This window comes from Pyxicephalus adspersus, chromosome 1 (genome assembly GCF_032062135.1).
Source record: "Pyxicephalus adspersus chromosome 1, UCB_Pads_2.0, whole genome shotgun sequence".
In the NCBI taxonomy this organism is placed as follows: Eukaryota; Metazoa; Chordata; class Amphibia; order Anura; family Pyxicephalidae; genus Pyxicephalus; species Pyxicephalus adspersus.
Genome location: NC_092858.1, coordinates 149,539,289 through 149,555,858, shown reverse-complemented (window position 1 = coordinate 149,555,858; position 16,570 = coordinate 149,539,289). Strand labels below are relative to the sequence as shown.

At 37.2% G+C, this 16,570-nt stretch overlaps 1 protein-coding gene across 1 annotated transcript in view; it reads right to left on the bottom strand.

Moving 5' to 3' along the window:
- The window catches only part of ADORA2B (adenosine A2b receptor), a 46,661-nt gene that overhangs the window by 6,684 nt on the left and 23,407 nt on the right, over nucleotides 1–16,570 (bottom strand). The gene's annotated exons all lie outside the window — the stretch shown is intronic.

Sequence of the window (16,570 nt, the reverse complement as noted above, 5' to 3'; positions counted from 1 at the left end):
ACTTTCTGTTCTAAGATGTCATAACTATGCATGGAAACTGGTAATTTAAAAATAAATTGGTCTGGTTTTAAACAGAGTAGACTGGTACCTACATCCCTAAATACTGTACGCTTTTGGAAGAACATCTTGAATAGCAAACTACTGCCTAATCTGTAAAGTTACAGGTTGATTATTGGTAGGGTAGCACAGGAACTAGTGAACACAAGACCTATTCCTGATCATGCAATCTCCAGCACAGCAAATCATGTAATCACCTGTAAATTGGAGGTTGGTTTACACATTTTTTAAGCTTGCAGGTGTCATTGTGCTTCTCCCTCCCTCTCCATTCACTGTGTACAGAGGAAGAGGCCCGTTTTATTAAAGCTCCCCAAGATCAGAGAAGATAGACTATCATGGGTGAACCCGGGTCGTAGAGCAAACCTTGACTTCTTTAAATAATTTGCTATTAGTTGGCAAATGTTTTCACGCTTGGACCAGATCCATTCTACATTTGCTGAATCACCCAGGAAAAGCACACAAACTGAATAACCAGCTCTGTGCATCAACTCTTCAACAACCTCTGCTCCTTGAGAGTTTTACGTCCAGATTTACTTCCTTGTAACCAGGACAACTCTGTTCTGTGTGCAAAACACCTACTGAATTGCCATTTCCTGCTGGAGTGACTTGATTGCCCTGCAACTTTACCCTGCAGATTTTTTTCTTCTTTACACTAATGGGACCAATTGTGATTATAGCAAGCAGACCCCCTATTTAGCTTCCAGGCAGGCAAAAGGAGATGACCAGAATAGGCTGTCCTATTTTATGTTTACAAACGTGAAACAGGAAAACATTATTCAAAAATAGATTTATTTGGCCTGGACAGGATTGTTCTTTTTTCAACTTGACTGGCAGACTGAAGTTATTGTTCACATTCTGGAGAGCTTCTTTAATACGTGCTTACTAAAATTCCCTACTAGGCTATAATCTGAATGTTAGTAAAGCATCATATTTGGTAATAAATCATTGAAGTGATTTGGCAATCTATGACCTTTAGGATATCTAGTTTTGTATAATGGCGTTATATAATGACATGTGATGTGATAAGCAATGATACATTTCATTGGCATTACTGGCCAAAATACTGTGCTGAATTGCCAGCATTACCATCCCAAAAGTGGTATTACTCTTCAGGGCTTTTCACCCCAGTCCAGAAGCGAGATCAGATATCAAAGTATGCATTAGTATGGATTATCACCCTTCAAAACACAGGAAACCACTGGCAATAAAATAAAAGAATTGAGAAGACACTGTGCAGAATATATTTCAGGGTATGTTGTCAGTCCTATATTATTAGCCAAATCATTCCTCATTCAGCAGCCTATTGTAAGCGGTTTTCCTTTAGTTCTCTTGTCAGCAAATCAGTTAAAAGAATTACAGAGGATGTGATCAATATTAAGGACATTAATCAGGTGACCCTTTTGTAATAGCGGTCAATAATTAGCTATATAAAATGAAGACTGCGCTCCAATAATGCGTGTTTATTATAATGGTTTCTCCTTAGCATGTTGCTTAGGTGACTTTTGCTACTTTTGTTGCATTTAAATCATTATGGTTGGAACACAGGGATAAGTGTGGATCCATGCTTGGATTTATTAGGTGTGCATATTGATGCTAATAGCAATGTAGCTATTAGTGAGTATAATGGGGGGGGGGGGGTAAAGGTCACTGGAAACACTTGATAACCGATTGGTTGACTTATTTTGGTAACCTAACAATACCAAAAGAACAGTTCTGCAAGTTATTCTACAGCACTCTTGGTATTTGTTCTTAATATGTCACAGAGATGAGAATATGAACACTTCTGGTAACAGTATATCTGCCAACATAAGTACACAATAAGATGACTTTAAAGTACAACTAACATTTAGGGTCACGTCAGCTAAAGAATTCTTGGTGCATCAAATCAAACAGCCCTGGAACTCTCCAATCAGCAGTGGTTGCTGAATCACCCAGGTTCACCCATAAAAGTCTATCTTCTTCAGTCATGGAGAGATTTAATAAGGCAGGCCAAATGTATGTACTACTTTATGTTAGGTTAATAACACAGTTTTTGTTGAACAGAAACAAAATGTACAAATTGCTGTGGTCTGCAAGTGGCATAAAGCTACGAGAGTTGAAATATTTAAATATTGAAATAGTATTATAAAATTGTCCTAAAACAGAAAATCTTTGTGGCAACACCTCAAATATACATCAACACAGGATTAGTGGTTTGGAAATATAGGTTATAAATGATAAACTGGACAGAAACACAGATATCAATATTAAATTACTTTGTAGGTAGTGTTGAAATCCCTTTGTGTAGCATATTGAATTTTGTTTTTTTTAATCCTGAATAGCAAGCAGCGATCTATTATTTCATAGATGCAGCTAGAGGTCCTTTAACCTTCCACTGTGAATAATCTCATTTCTCAGGGGTCACAATCTACACCATAAACAGCTGTCAAGTGACTTACGTAGATGAATACAAATCTCATGGCCAGCCCAGGTCACCTTCAGGAAGGAGAATCAATAATCGAACGCAGCGACAAGGATTTACACTTGTATTTCTATACAAGTGTTTAGAAATACAATATATTTACAATTTCTATACAAGTTTATAGAAATACAATATATATACATTTTCTATACAAGTGTATAGAAATACAATATATATACAGTTTTTATACAAGTGTATAGAAATACAATATATATATTGTGTATATATTGTATATATATATATATATATATATATATATATATATATATATCTTTTTAACTTCTCCTCAACTTCTAGAAACTCCCTGCTCACTCTACATCAGAGCACCCAAACCAAGATTTTTCGACTCCTCTGGAGACGTAATGAAAACATAGAAGATTTATTAATACATTGTTTTTGCCTCCTCTCCTACTCAGACAGTCCATAATTGTCTCCATTATCATGGGTTTGTGCCAAATATATGCTGACAGTTACTTTAACTAAGGTGAAAACATGTTTTAACAATTGTCTTATAAGTGGCTTTCAAAAATGTACAGAACTGGCCTACCAGTGAATGCTCTTATAAGCCCATGTATCACTGTCCTCAAAAAGGGTTATATTAACATTTAGCGTTAATGCCTGGACCCTGTGCAGTGACAATGATCAATGAGGTCAGCCAGTTCTCTAAGCACATGAGATAAATTAGCAATGTGTTCAACAGGTGAACTAAAAGAGACTGTCTGCAACAGAAAATGAGTATCTCCATATTTACACATCAGATGCATGCCAAATAGCCTTCCCTCCTATATAATGACTGTTATCTTTACAACAGGGATTCCCAGGTGCTCATATCTCCATCTACAACCAGGAATACACTTATAATAATGTGTTACATGACTGTTTTAGGGACATTAGCTTGTCCATTTCATGGAAGGTTCTGTGTAATATCTATGTACATGTAAATATATATAAATATATATACACATACATACATACATACACACACCCACACACCCAGGAAGCTTTGCAAATGCTTAGCTTGTCTACACACTGTGTGCAAAGCCTTAAGTTCCAACACCTTTTAACGCTATCTCTTATCCAGAAACATTAAAGTTTTGAGCTTTTATTAGAACAAAGTTGTTATTGTCTGTGTCTCCTTTTAGGATACTTCTTCCCCTGTCCAGGGAAACCAGTAATAATCATACACATCAGAGATGTTTTTGTTGTTGGTCTCGACTGACACAGACTATTAACTAATGCTCATTTTACCTTTTTGGCAAGCAGGAAGACAGACAAACTTTGGGCATCCAATGTCTATGCCAATTTAAATTTCAGCTGACTAGCCAATACCAGTAAAGAAAAACAAAAGAAGGGGAAACCAGGATGATTTACAGCATGCAAACCATGAAAACTTGAACCTTTTTTCCCCCTTTAACCATCAATAGACTAAAGGCAATTGTGAGGATATAGCAAATGTAGTGTGTGGCAGCTGTGTGATAAAAATGAGGTGTTATTATAAGACACAAAATATTTAAAAATAGAAGCTAAAACTAGGTGTGTAGCTAGAAATCACTGGGCCTGAAATCAAAATTATGGACGGTGCTCCCCTAATGTATTGGTATCAGTGGGTAGTGAATGCACTGACTGCATTAGTGAGGTATGTAGGGGTCTGAGCTTGTGGACAGGAGGGGCAGAAGGGAACATATAGTCACAGTCAGTGCACCAGCTCTGTGTATGCATCATGGTATTCTTTGTCCTCCCTCTTGTCCTCACAGCCTTGTATAAAAATCCCTGACACCAATACAGATGTCTTGTCAGTCCTCCTCCACTATGCTGGAACCAAAGATGGCAAGGTGAGGTGGTATCAAGATACAGCAAACAGTCCGCAATACACCCCATCACCATTCTGCAACAATTGCTTACAATAAAAGTGCAGCTCTGTGCCAATGCATAAAACATAAAATAGGATTTGCATTCATGCAGCTAATTGAACATCCCATGCACGGCGTGATTCCTTCTATGTGCTGTATATTTGATGGTATTAATGGATTGTGCAGATGACTATTACTTATGCTTCTGACAGGTTGCAATAAATGTGTTAAGATGCGCCCTAAAGTCTCGCCAGCATTTCAAGACTTTATTTTTCGTTTTTAGGTAGCTAGACTGTTGTGATGTGCATCAATGCTATTGCTTAGGCAAAGCCAGCATGCTACAAACCCCTGTCTGCTCCAGCGGCCTGAATAGCACCATTTAATGAGCAGGATCATTTCTGGCATATAGGACAACTAGTCATTCTGTAGGCACCTGCTGCCTGACACCCTGGAACACTGTCTCTATTATAGAAGTGAGCCAGGGGTGGGATTGACTGGCATTACTATGACATCTGCTGAATCCAAGAGCTTCTATTTCTATATGTTCTAAAATATACTCACTAGAAAAAAAATCCTTGTAACAGAGCAATGACAAGCCTTCAGTTGTCTTTATGCTTCTGGGAGAAAATCACCCAGAATACATAAAAGATCTCCATCCAAAGAATGAGGTTACTATGAGATTGATCTGGAATTGAGAGGTTTACTGTAAATTATCACACTAAGCTGACATGGGATAACCGTAACACGCGTTACAGGTATTTTTATAGGTTTTACAGCCAGTGTTTACTAATGTTAGAAAATATGATTTTCCCCAAGTGTAGAGAAGGCTAGCACGAGGCGGCTGGAAGATGTGCTTAGAGATTAGGAATTTAAACATGGTCACAACGCAGAAATCTGAGAGAGGAATACATGATGAATTCCCTATTGGTCTCCACTGATAACCAGGAATTCTACTAAAATGTCAGTTTTCATATGTCGTGTTCCCCAAATGTTTTCTCAATACATTTGTTTATTTTAATATTATTATGTCACCTGCTGATGCTTTCAGTTGCTTTTGTGTTGCTATCATACAAGGTGGTAAAGTCATTTTAGGCAAACCCAAGGTCTTTGGAACTGACAGAAATCCTTATCATAGGTGGCTATGGCATGCCTTGGTGGGAAGTGCCAGTGCAGGAAAACCTATGTATTCCAGTGCCTGGGATCTTTGCACAACATAACTGGGAACTGACTGCTGCACAACGACAGGTCCCAGAGAGGCCTGCCCTGTACAAATTAGATATGTCAATGATGTAAAAAAAAAACACCATAAAGGTAAGGACCCCCCCCCAACCGAATAAAGAGGTTTACAGGGTGTGATAGCAGTTACATAAAATGATTTAAATAAAGTAAAATTCTAACTGTTGTGAAGTCCCCAGCAATATAAGAGAAAGTATTTAATCTCCTTTCAAACACTGCATGTGCTATTCAACTGTATTTGAATAGCCGATATATTTGCATGTAAATCTCTATTTAAATGTAGCATTTAATTGCAGTTATTGACAAGAACGGACTGCATTTGACCTGCTTTGTCTACAACTTTGGATGTATGTTGCATCCACAGAAATAAGGCACAATGCAATTCAGGTGAAATGTGGCCTCTGAATTGTCATAATCATTGACCAAATGAACTAAAAGGTATAACAGGTTATCTAAACATGTGAAAAAATAACAGACATTATGATTACCTGGCATAGACTGGTGCCATACTACAAAAACTTTGGTAATAAAAACATTAACAACTGTCTAGCCTGTCTTCCCCTTCAAAAACACAGATTACTTATTCAGCACATAGCTGTTACATTTCTGCACTGAATCTTCATCTACAGACAAGAGGTTTTAGAAACATTCAGTTATTTCTGTTTTACACTGATTTCTTATGGATGGGAGTAACATTGTAACAAAGTATTGACTAGGAAAGCAGTATGACTTCAGATACAATTTTAACTGTGATAGGTTGTATAAAATTCAAATGAAAATGTATGTATGTATATATATATATATATATATTTATTATATACATTTTTACATACACACACATATATATATTGATGACTTACATTTTAACTGCCCAGATGGTGACATTGTATTAAATGTCCATTTTAGATTTCAAGGGTACTTAGTTGAGTTCTGTAAACTCCACAAGGTAAAACATTCTCATAGCTACCCTTCAAAATTCACTCTCTTGTGCAATTTGTTTTGCAGTGAACGGCAATTTGGCTTCTGAATTAGAATTACATGATCCCATCACATCTTGTATGAACTAGATAATGTGATTGGGCTCCTCAAATGTAATTGTTTCTGCAAGAAGCCAAATGTGATGATCAAAGATCATTTACAGCAGGTTTGTTCCAATCCAGAAGGGGTTTTAGTAAGGCAGGGGTAATGAGTTATCAAACTGAGTAAACTGCAAATACCAGACAATATAAAGGAGAGAAAATCTATAACCAATAAATCAAAGTAAAGAAAATCCAATCTCGTATTTGCACCATTTGTTAATTTGTTGAATATTGGATGTCATTATCGGAATGAAACATGGTTCTTATCTGTCCTTTCTCACCTTTGCTGTCACTAGTGGTTATGTTATTAGGTTCACCCTTTTACAGTATGAAGGACCAAAAAATGTTTTATTTTATGTTATAAGACAACTGTAACCAAGGCAAAAGTGCTTGTACTGAATTTGTTTTCAGTGGTTGTGTGGTTTGGACTATTGTGCTGATAGGGGCTGCAATATTAGCACAGAACAGTAAGGGACAGAACAAGAAGAATGGAGGAGCCCGGTGACGTGTAGCATGGCAGGGCACAATGGGGCACTTCTGGGTGTGCTCTCCTCTGTAAGGAAGTACAGCAATCACCCTTGTTCTGTCGTTCATTGCTTTGCCAGGATGGTTTGATGAACAACATTGGGGGACCGCTGTACAGATGCTGGGTTTTCACCATCACGATCATTAATCTCAGGAAACAATAATTTAGCATAATAATAATACATTCATAATTTAGCACATTTTTTGCATACTTTTAGCATATTTAGCTTAATAATTATACATTTCGTTTAAGACTAAAAGAATTACAATACCTTCAAAAAATGCAACCCAAAACAAATGCAAAGATTAAACTATAAGGATTTGTTTGAAGTGTTTCCATAACCTAATGAATATGTTGAAAATTGTCGTCATTTTTGCCTTTTACCTAACCTGTCGTATAATTACTCATACCCTTTACTTTCTTGGTAGGTGACAAATTTCCCCAATTACAACATATTCTTTCTATGACGTATACACTGGGAACTTGCAGTTTCCTAATCACAGAGCCCTCTTCACATTTATGAAACTCTCAGCATGGCTACAATGTGCATGGATTATGTTGCAATTATGTGAAGTATGCTACTAATGCACTTGCTACTAACTTGTCCCTGTTGTATCTATACTTTACTCTCCCTAGCTATAAAAAGTGTTTTGTTTGAGCCTTTGGGTCTTGTTCAAGTATCTTGTTTGTTTTAGCTATTAACGCTTTGACTTTCAGTATGTGGATTAAGGGCATTTGTTTTATTAGGGGGATCAACACATTGCAGCTGTCATAAGACCTGTCATAGGAGAAAAACATGGGCTCCAGTTGCGGGTTTACTTCTAAAATTTCCAGTTGCCTGGCTGTCTGGATTAATTTCCCTTGTTTTACAGTCTGGGAATATTCTGTACATACATGACTGTTTAAATTACATATATCTGTACTTGTTCCAGGGGACTTGGAAAATATCAAAACTATTAGTTCTGCAATAAAATATACATGTTTTTGTTCATGATTGCTTTATGGTGAAAAGGCAGGCACAGAGTGTTCTCATCCACAAGACAACCTTGATGTATTTTGCACTGATGTGCTTAACTGATTGATGAGTAGCCTGTATTATTTTATTTTAACAAGTATTTTTCCCTGATTTCCCCACTGCTAAACCAGCAAAAAGCACATTTCTTGTTTTGAGGTGGATGTGTTCATCTAGTCCACTGTATCTATGGAGGGAGCCATGGTTGTCACTAGGCTGATCTCCTGATTTAGAATACTAAATCTTCTTTCACCCATCATCTAATTATATATATATATATATATATATATATATATATTAATATACACACACATACATACACACTCACACACATACTATACTACTATATAATATATATATATAATGTGTATGTGTGTAATATCAGTTATATGCATAGGTAAGTACACAGTACAAGGACACTGAAATCCTGGTAAGATAAACAGATATATTTTAGTACTTGCTGAAATGTTCTAAGCCTGAAAAAGCCAAAACCAAGGTCTGATAAACCACAATATATTACATTTTTTGTTTTTGGGTATAGATTTACTTTAGGCATAGTCAAAATAAAAAAAAAATGAGCAGGCAGGTTCAATATTGTAGAAGGCAATAAAAAAAAAAAAACTTACCTGCCAAATTGCAATTTTTTTAATTTAGATTGTGGGCAGGCAGGTGGGGTTGTTTTATTGCAGAAGGCGCACCTGAGGGATTGTCACTTTTCCTATATAGGGCAATTGGCAATCTCCTTATACTCAACATGCATAGGCAAGGTATTGGTGTCTCATTAAAGAAGTAAAAACTCTTTATGAATAAGAAATTATGAGCTTAATGAGATTAGAAGAAAAAAAAACTTTTCAGTATACAGTGACATACAATTGTATATAGCCCACCATATTCAACTGTATTCATGTAACACAATGACAAATACGAACCAAATAGGAACTCTCAGGGTTTACTAATGATTAACAGGTCAATAGTTTGGGCTGAGCATTTGAAGCACTCAGGGGCCTCCCACAAGGTCCCCCTGGTGTAAATGAAAAGCCTATTTCACAAGGAATGTCTCATGCTTTTATTAGTGCTCCTGTTGCAGGATATAAGTGGTAAATCATCCACTCTGCCCTCCCTATTTATTTACACAAACCAGTCAAGGTTACACATTGTGCTTGCTGCTACCTATGTCTGCACATAGAGAGCCAACTGTTAGTCTGTTGGTGAAATATCAAACTTCTGTAACCCTTGTTAATATAATTACCACTATTTATATTACTTTGTTTAGAGGTATACTTACACACATATACCTGTCCATACTTCTGGGTTTAACCTAAAACGAATGCACTTAATAGAACAGAATATTTGCAAACCACAGAATATTGTATTTAGCTTAAAAAACAACAACACAGAATTTCATTATCGTTAAATCTTTGCAGTTTTAACATTTTTGAACATGTGGGGACATTTTTTTAAGCTTTCATTAAATTAGCACTATGCTCCCAATAGACATAATTGGACTCCTAAACATTCACTCTATATGCAGAAGGCAGATGGTTTTATTTAAAATACATGTTTATTTTTTAGTTTTGGAGACTGGGGTCATTCCATTGGGACAGCTTTTCAGACTATTCAATTTTTGAAGTATATATATATATAGAGAGAAATAAATAAAGGCAATAAGAATGTGATCCTTAAATAGACTGCATTTTATCAGATCGCTTCCTAAACATTCACATTCATAATTCACAAGAATGTCCATCCATGCACTATGCAAACACCCAACAACAGCTTTATCCTGATTTCTTCCCCATTACATTTTGCTGTGATGTGCGATGATCACAAGATAGCCACTTTACAGAGTCTATGGGAAAAGCTAGAAGACAATCTATATCACAAGGAATGTGAAGATCAAGATTTAGTACTGCTACACATGCACTATGCAATGTTCTCTGGATTTTATATTTAACTGATATAGCAACCGATTTAAATCAATTCTTACAATATAATACATCCACTGGTTCAATTGCAGATCTGAGTTACAAATAAATTTACAATTTCAGAATTCACACTTCCTTTATTGCAAAAGCACTGCATGTGTAAGATATATCAGCTCCCCCCTGAAATGAATAGGCAATAGTGTATGATGACATGGAAATCCCAAAATGAAAAGCAATTTCAAATCATTTCAACACAGCATTGCCCCAGCTTTGTTAAGTGGAACCGCTTAAAACATTACCATTTTTTTACTAGTCTGGATTATAAACTGAATCTTCCAACTCTGCTGGTGGTTTCAGCTATACAGATATGGCAGCTCCAGAATATACTCCTATGCAGAAGTCTTGGAGCTGTGCATGAGGACGGAGGAGAGGACATCAGTAGGTCATTGGAGAAGCACACAAGTATAGCAGCTTGAATAGGATTTTAAAGTCAATTGGAAGCCAGTGTAGAGCAGAAAGGAGCAGCAGATGAGGAGTGGTGGAAGGGGTGATTAAGTACAGGCAAGAGTGGATTGCCAGATAAAATTATGTTGAAGTAAATATTAGGAGAACATGTACTAAGAGTCTGGTGGTTTCTGGTGACAGAGACGTGTCTTGCATATGTTGTACAGGTATAAGTGGTATACCAATGATTTGTGATCTACCTGAAATATGGGGAAAGGAATTTATGCATTAGTAGAGTTTCATGCGATTAGAATGTGTGGTTCTCCCAACAGACATACTTTACATCACGTGAGATCACTTGTCTGACATCAGCTTCTGTGAAGCCTCTTACTGGTCCTAACTGACATTCCACACAGGTTTACCTGACAGGTAGGATATCCCCAAAGCCTTCCAAATGGCAGTTGATTTCAACTATTTTAAAGTTCCTACAACAACTAAAAAAAGTTTCTGAGAATTTGAATAGTACATCAAGTGTGCTACCTACTAAAAGGATCCAAAATGTGGCCACATGAAAGGTACAGAAGAATTTGTGAACCCTTTTTGACTGTTTTGTAGAATATGAATCTCTGGTTTTACAAGTTTCTACTTCAGGATTTCACCAGCATTTCAGTGGCTATCTTAGAGGTTGAATAATCATTGTTTCAGTTCAACAGAGCATAGAACAAATTACACTAAACATTTATATACATACAGAACTTTTCCTTTGCTACAAGAACTGGATTGTTCTACAAGGACAAAAAGTGCAATAGATGAAGACCAGAGCAAGCACAGAATGGATTAGCTCTGTTTTAAATCCGGTGACCCCATAAAGAACTGAAATGCGGAGTCAGTCTAGACAAAGCATGTGCGAACTATATCCTTCCATACTGGTAAACAGTTACCAGAAACCACAAATGTATAATCCCGGAAGAAATATGACAGTGAACAGTTATGTGGAGCATTGTGAGGCGCTCTGCAGCTTAGATGTAATAATGTAAACCATATTCAGGGCATTTCTTGCAGGTTTAGAGCTGTGCAACAAGAAATTGTAGGAGCTACAGAAATTATAATCGTGAATGATACCATGATACAAAGAGCCTGATTTATCAAAGCACTTCCAGACTGCAGAAGATAGATTATCATGGGTGATCCTGGGGTGGAACATTAATACCTGCCCTTCAATGGGAAACCACTGAAACAATGTCATCAGAACCCCCGTGAAATTAGTAAAAGCAGTGATGGTGGTTTTGCAAGCCTGTGATGCCCCTATTTCACTTCTTCATGCAATGAAATATTAATTCCATATTACTTAACCACTGCAGATGTAAAAAAAATAAAATGAATTGTTACAAAGCTAAACCAAAGGGGCAGCTCGCACTCCATTAAAACGTTGTGGGAGCATGGGAGATATTTGGACTGCAAAATATTATAGTAGTAAACAAGAAATAAGGAAATAAACATGAAAGTGATGCCCACTCCAGCTAGTAGAATGTTTGTGGTCAGGTCTCAACTGCTACTCATCGTTAAGCACTCTTCTGCATACTAACGTCATCAGTCATAATTTCTAGCTAGGTGACAACTGACGTTTATATGGAGATGCTCAGAAAGGCATGAACTTTACAGACTGAGCCAGATCACTAAACACACATGTGCCTAATGAGCCAGTAAATGGTGAGCGGGCATGAGCAGCCACTATAAAAAAACCTACAGGAGACCTGACATTATAAGCAATGCTCACTACAGCATCTTCCTGTTCCTCGATCATGTTTCTCTATACCTATAATCTGGGCTCAGTATTCTATGTAAGCTTGTAGAAGACAAAAGATTGTGACTACAATATTTACAGGAGTATTAAATCATTCTAACAGCAAAAATACAACTATTGACTGTGCTACAGATTAAGTACAGGTCTGTGTGTTCATTCATTTTTTTATCATTTGCTTTTTATCATCAAAAAGATGGTACATATTTATCATCAAACAATGTACATCTATATTTATTCAATACTATAGTAAATATAAGATCTATATTTATCTTAGCAGTTTTCTGATAACTTGTGTGTGCTGAACTGTTCAGCCTAATGCACTCCATCAGCCTCGTGTGCCAAGGTTTGTGCACCAAGAGTCCTGTTTTGAGGTCCGTATGCATGAAGTCTGAATGTTACCTATATAGAGCGCCAATACCACAACAAATTATATCCAATCATACAGTGTTCTCCCCAGCCCCTTTTAGCTGGACGTACCACCCTGCACTTTTCAGTAACTACCCGGCTGTTTTTGGGTGGTTACTGAAAAGTTGGGTCACAATACAGGGGCCACAACCTGCCTACAATTTCTTCCCACCCAGCTTAAAAAAAATTCTAGGGAGGATAATGTCATAGTTTATTTATAGAGGTAAATTTTAATAGAGAATTGCTGCATAACCAGCAACTAGATATCTAAAATTTAGGGTGCCTACAGATCCCAGATGGTGGCTGGACCGGCAAGTTTGCGTCAGTGGACATACATGGTTGGTCTGTGGGAGAGATAGGAGAAAATATCAACTTGATTTCAGGAGACAACAATAACAATCAATTGGCCAAGTCTCCGAGGGTGGTGTTGGGTGGGTAAGGAGCTACAGACATAGGATCGGTTATATGATTCACCCATAACTAACCAGATGAATACCAGGGTGAATATTCTTTCCTCTTTATAGCAGCAATGGCCAGTGTACTTGATAGAGGCTGCATCATCCATTCCCTCACTAACAGAAGACATTATATTTAGAGGTCTATTTATAAATATATCTTCACCAAGATTCCCACAGCTTTCTCCAAGACATTTACAATTTCCAGTCATATCTTGCTAGGGTAATTAGTACAAATTAAGGTAATTTATGAATCTTGGTCGAAAACATAAATAATTAGAACCCTTTGTGTATGCAATGCTGTCTAGAATTGTTAGGGGTTGTAGGTCAGGCATTCGAAGCATGATACAGGTGATGGCCATAAACTAAGGGAACACTACAGAAGATGGTCTAGAAACCAAGGGCATGCTGCAGGAAATGGTAAGACGCTAACGGCATGTTACCAAAGATAGTTGGAAACCAAAGGCTTGCTTTACAAAATGGCCAAAAACCATGAGCATGCTAGAGGAGATAGTGGTAAACCAAGGTAAGGCTACAGCAGATAGCCAAAAACAAGGGTTGACAGGTCTGGGAGGTTGTCAGGAGTGGTTTGATAAGAACTCACTTTACCAGGGTTTGTAATTCAAAAGAATCTCAGCATTGCAGTTTCTATCATTTCTCTTACTATGGGTATCTTTTAAAGGGCATCTCTTATGCAGCACCTCCTGAAGAGACTGAAGAGGTCATTTCTGTCTTTACCCTCACCTGTAATATCATGCATCTTCAGAACAGTTTGTTTATTTGGACTAGCCAACTTAGATAATCAATTTACACATGATCACTTACCCATGCAAAGCATCCTTAGACATGTCCTTAAATGCCCTTAACTAATGGAACTGACAAAGCATTTATTAAAATAAAAATCAAACAAAAAAGCCTAAATTTGATCCATTAAAAATATCAATGCTTTACCTGCAACAGTTTATTTGTCTAAGTGGTGTCCAATAGTTTGAAGGTCACCCACTAAAGAATACTTAGACAATAATATGACAAGACTCCTATCTCTAAATTGCACATTAATCAGTCCTGCAGTAACAGATGATGCTAGTAATGTAATTCTTCACAGGGCATTAAATGATTTGTTTATTTAATCTAACCCGTTTGCAGAATTTCTGTCTTGTGTTCTTCATTTGTAATGTTTCTGGAAAGGTTGGTACAAACACATCCTGAGGACTAAATCAGTGGCAAAAAAAATGTGAACCCTAACTGATTCTTCTGTTTGATAAATCAGGCCTAACTAATTTTAAAGTTCTCCAGGACTGAAGAAGATAGACTATCATGGGAGAACCTTGGTGATACAGCAAACCTGGAATGGATTTCTTAAAAAAAAACATTTGCTTATAGTAAATATTTCACTCCTGGATCAGATCTATTCCAGGTTTGCTGGATCACACAGGTTCTCCCATGATAATCTATCTTTTTGTTTAGCTTTAATAAATCAGGCCCCCAGCATGTGCAATAAAAAATGTGTGCAAAGTCCTAGACTATTTCTTTAAGAAGTAGCCATAGCCCAAGCAGAAAATCCTGTGCACCAACAGTGTGTTGTAAAGAAGGAGCCAATCTCCTGGCGTTAAAGCAGCAGTCCATCAGAAGAGGTTCAATGCATCCAGTGTTGAGTCAAAGATAACCTCTCCAATCAGCAGGGGTCAATGATTTTGCCAATTGCAGATCTATAGGCCCGACTTAGCGGGGATGTGCAAGACCTCTACTACTCATTTTCAGCAGTATGGTGGCAGGGGACATGCTTTACTACTCAGCGTGCAGTTTGCACAACTTTGCACCTGTAGTATAAGAAGCCATTCTAAAGGCTTTTCCACTTTACCATAGCACTAAAGATGTCTGACTGAAGAGTAATGTAGTTCTGTACAATTGTACAATGCTTGCAAAGTTTTCCAAATAACACCCCATCATCCTCGGTTTGAATCTAATTCCAAATGACACAATAATATTTTAGCATTTTGATATCAGTGGCTACTACCTCCTAAAACAGATCACAACCTCACCCCTGCTACAAAACCAGCATTTTATTTATTCTTCACCTTGGAGAGCTTCCTCCAGCAGTGTGACCATAATATGGGCATTTACAATTCCTGGTTTAGTTCTAGCCATTGCAGATATGAAATAAAGTTGAACAGCCCCATTTGTAGTTTTCAGGATCAGACTGAGAATATGATCCCCTTAGTATAGTACTCGGGCTAAAAATAGCGGTGATGATGATGAAGCCATCAACGTTCTTACAACAGAGGTAACGGAAACTAAACATATAAATGTGTTCTTAGTAAAACTTTCCCTAGTCTCTAATATGTGGTATTATGAGTCAGAGCTGTTGTATTCTTGACTGCTCATTATACTCGAGCTGCTCTCATCAGTGCTTTAAAAATTGATTAGCCATCTTGCAACTATCCCCAGAGGCAAATCGTAATGGGGATTGGGCGATCTGTATCAGCAAGGCTCTGCAGTCTTTTGTTAGTCACATTTAAAAAGCAATTCTCTATTTTTCAAAGGTTTACACAAACCATTTTCTTCAACAAACTGTTTAACTTCTGCACATCTTACCAGTGCATAATAAGTGAACAAAATGCATCAGTGGGTCCTATAGGAATTATTTTATTCTATGTTGAGTGCCACCATATTGCCCTTAACACAGCATGGGGGAAGGTAAACCAGGCAGTCAATTACTGTCCACATATCAAAGCTATCTCTGACCTTCCTGTTACAATGATGGGTCACTGCCCTCTGCATGTGTTCAAATGAAGGATTGAAGTTTATGCAAACCCTAATCATTATCTCCTTTTTTGCTCTTTTTTGGTATGGTAAATATACCTTGAATGCACAGTAGCTTGATAAGTAAAAAAGATACCAATTGTCCCAACAAGCAAGTATACAGTGACATATTCTCTCTACTATCTCAAATAGTTTAATCACAATTTGCACGTTACTTCTGGGATCAATAGAACATTTCCCTTTATGTTATTTTGTGCATTATTGTTGGCCACTGTGTGTAACAAACTTTATTATGTAAGTTTGTTATACATTTTACATAAAGATACAGTGCCAACTAGTGTTGTGACCCAAGTATAAACCAACTTTTTTCTTCTAATGGCATTTTCAGGTCAAACAAATTTAAGTTTATAGTTGAGTATATATACTACAGGTAGTCCCCGAGTTAAGGACTCGACATATGGACAACTCCTACATTCGAACGGGGCTTTCCTGCTGTTTGTGTGCAGGAGGGAGGCTTGATGGGGGGGGGGGGCTGGTTAACCTGACCTGCATA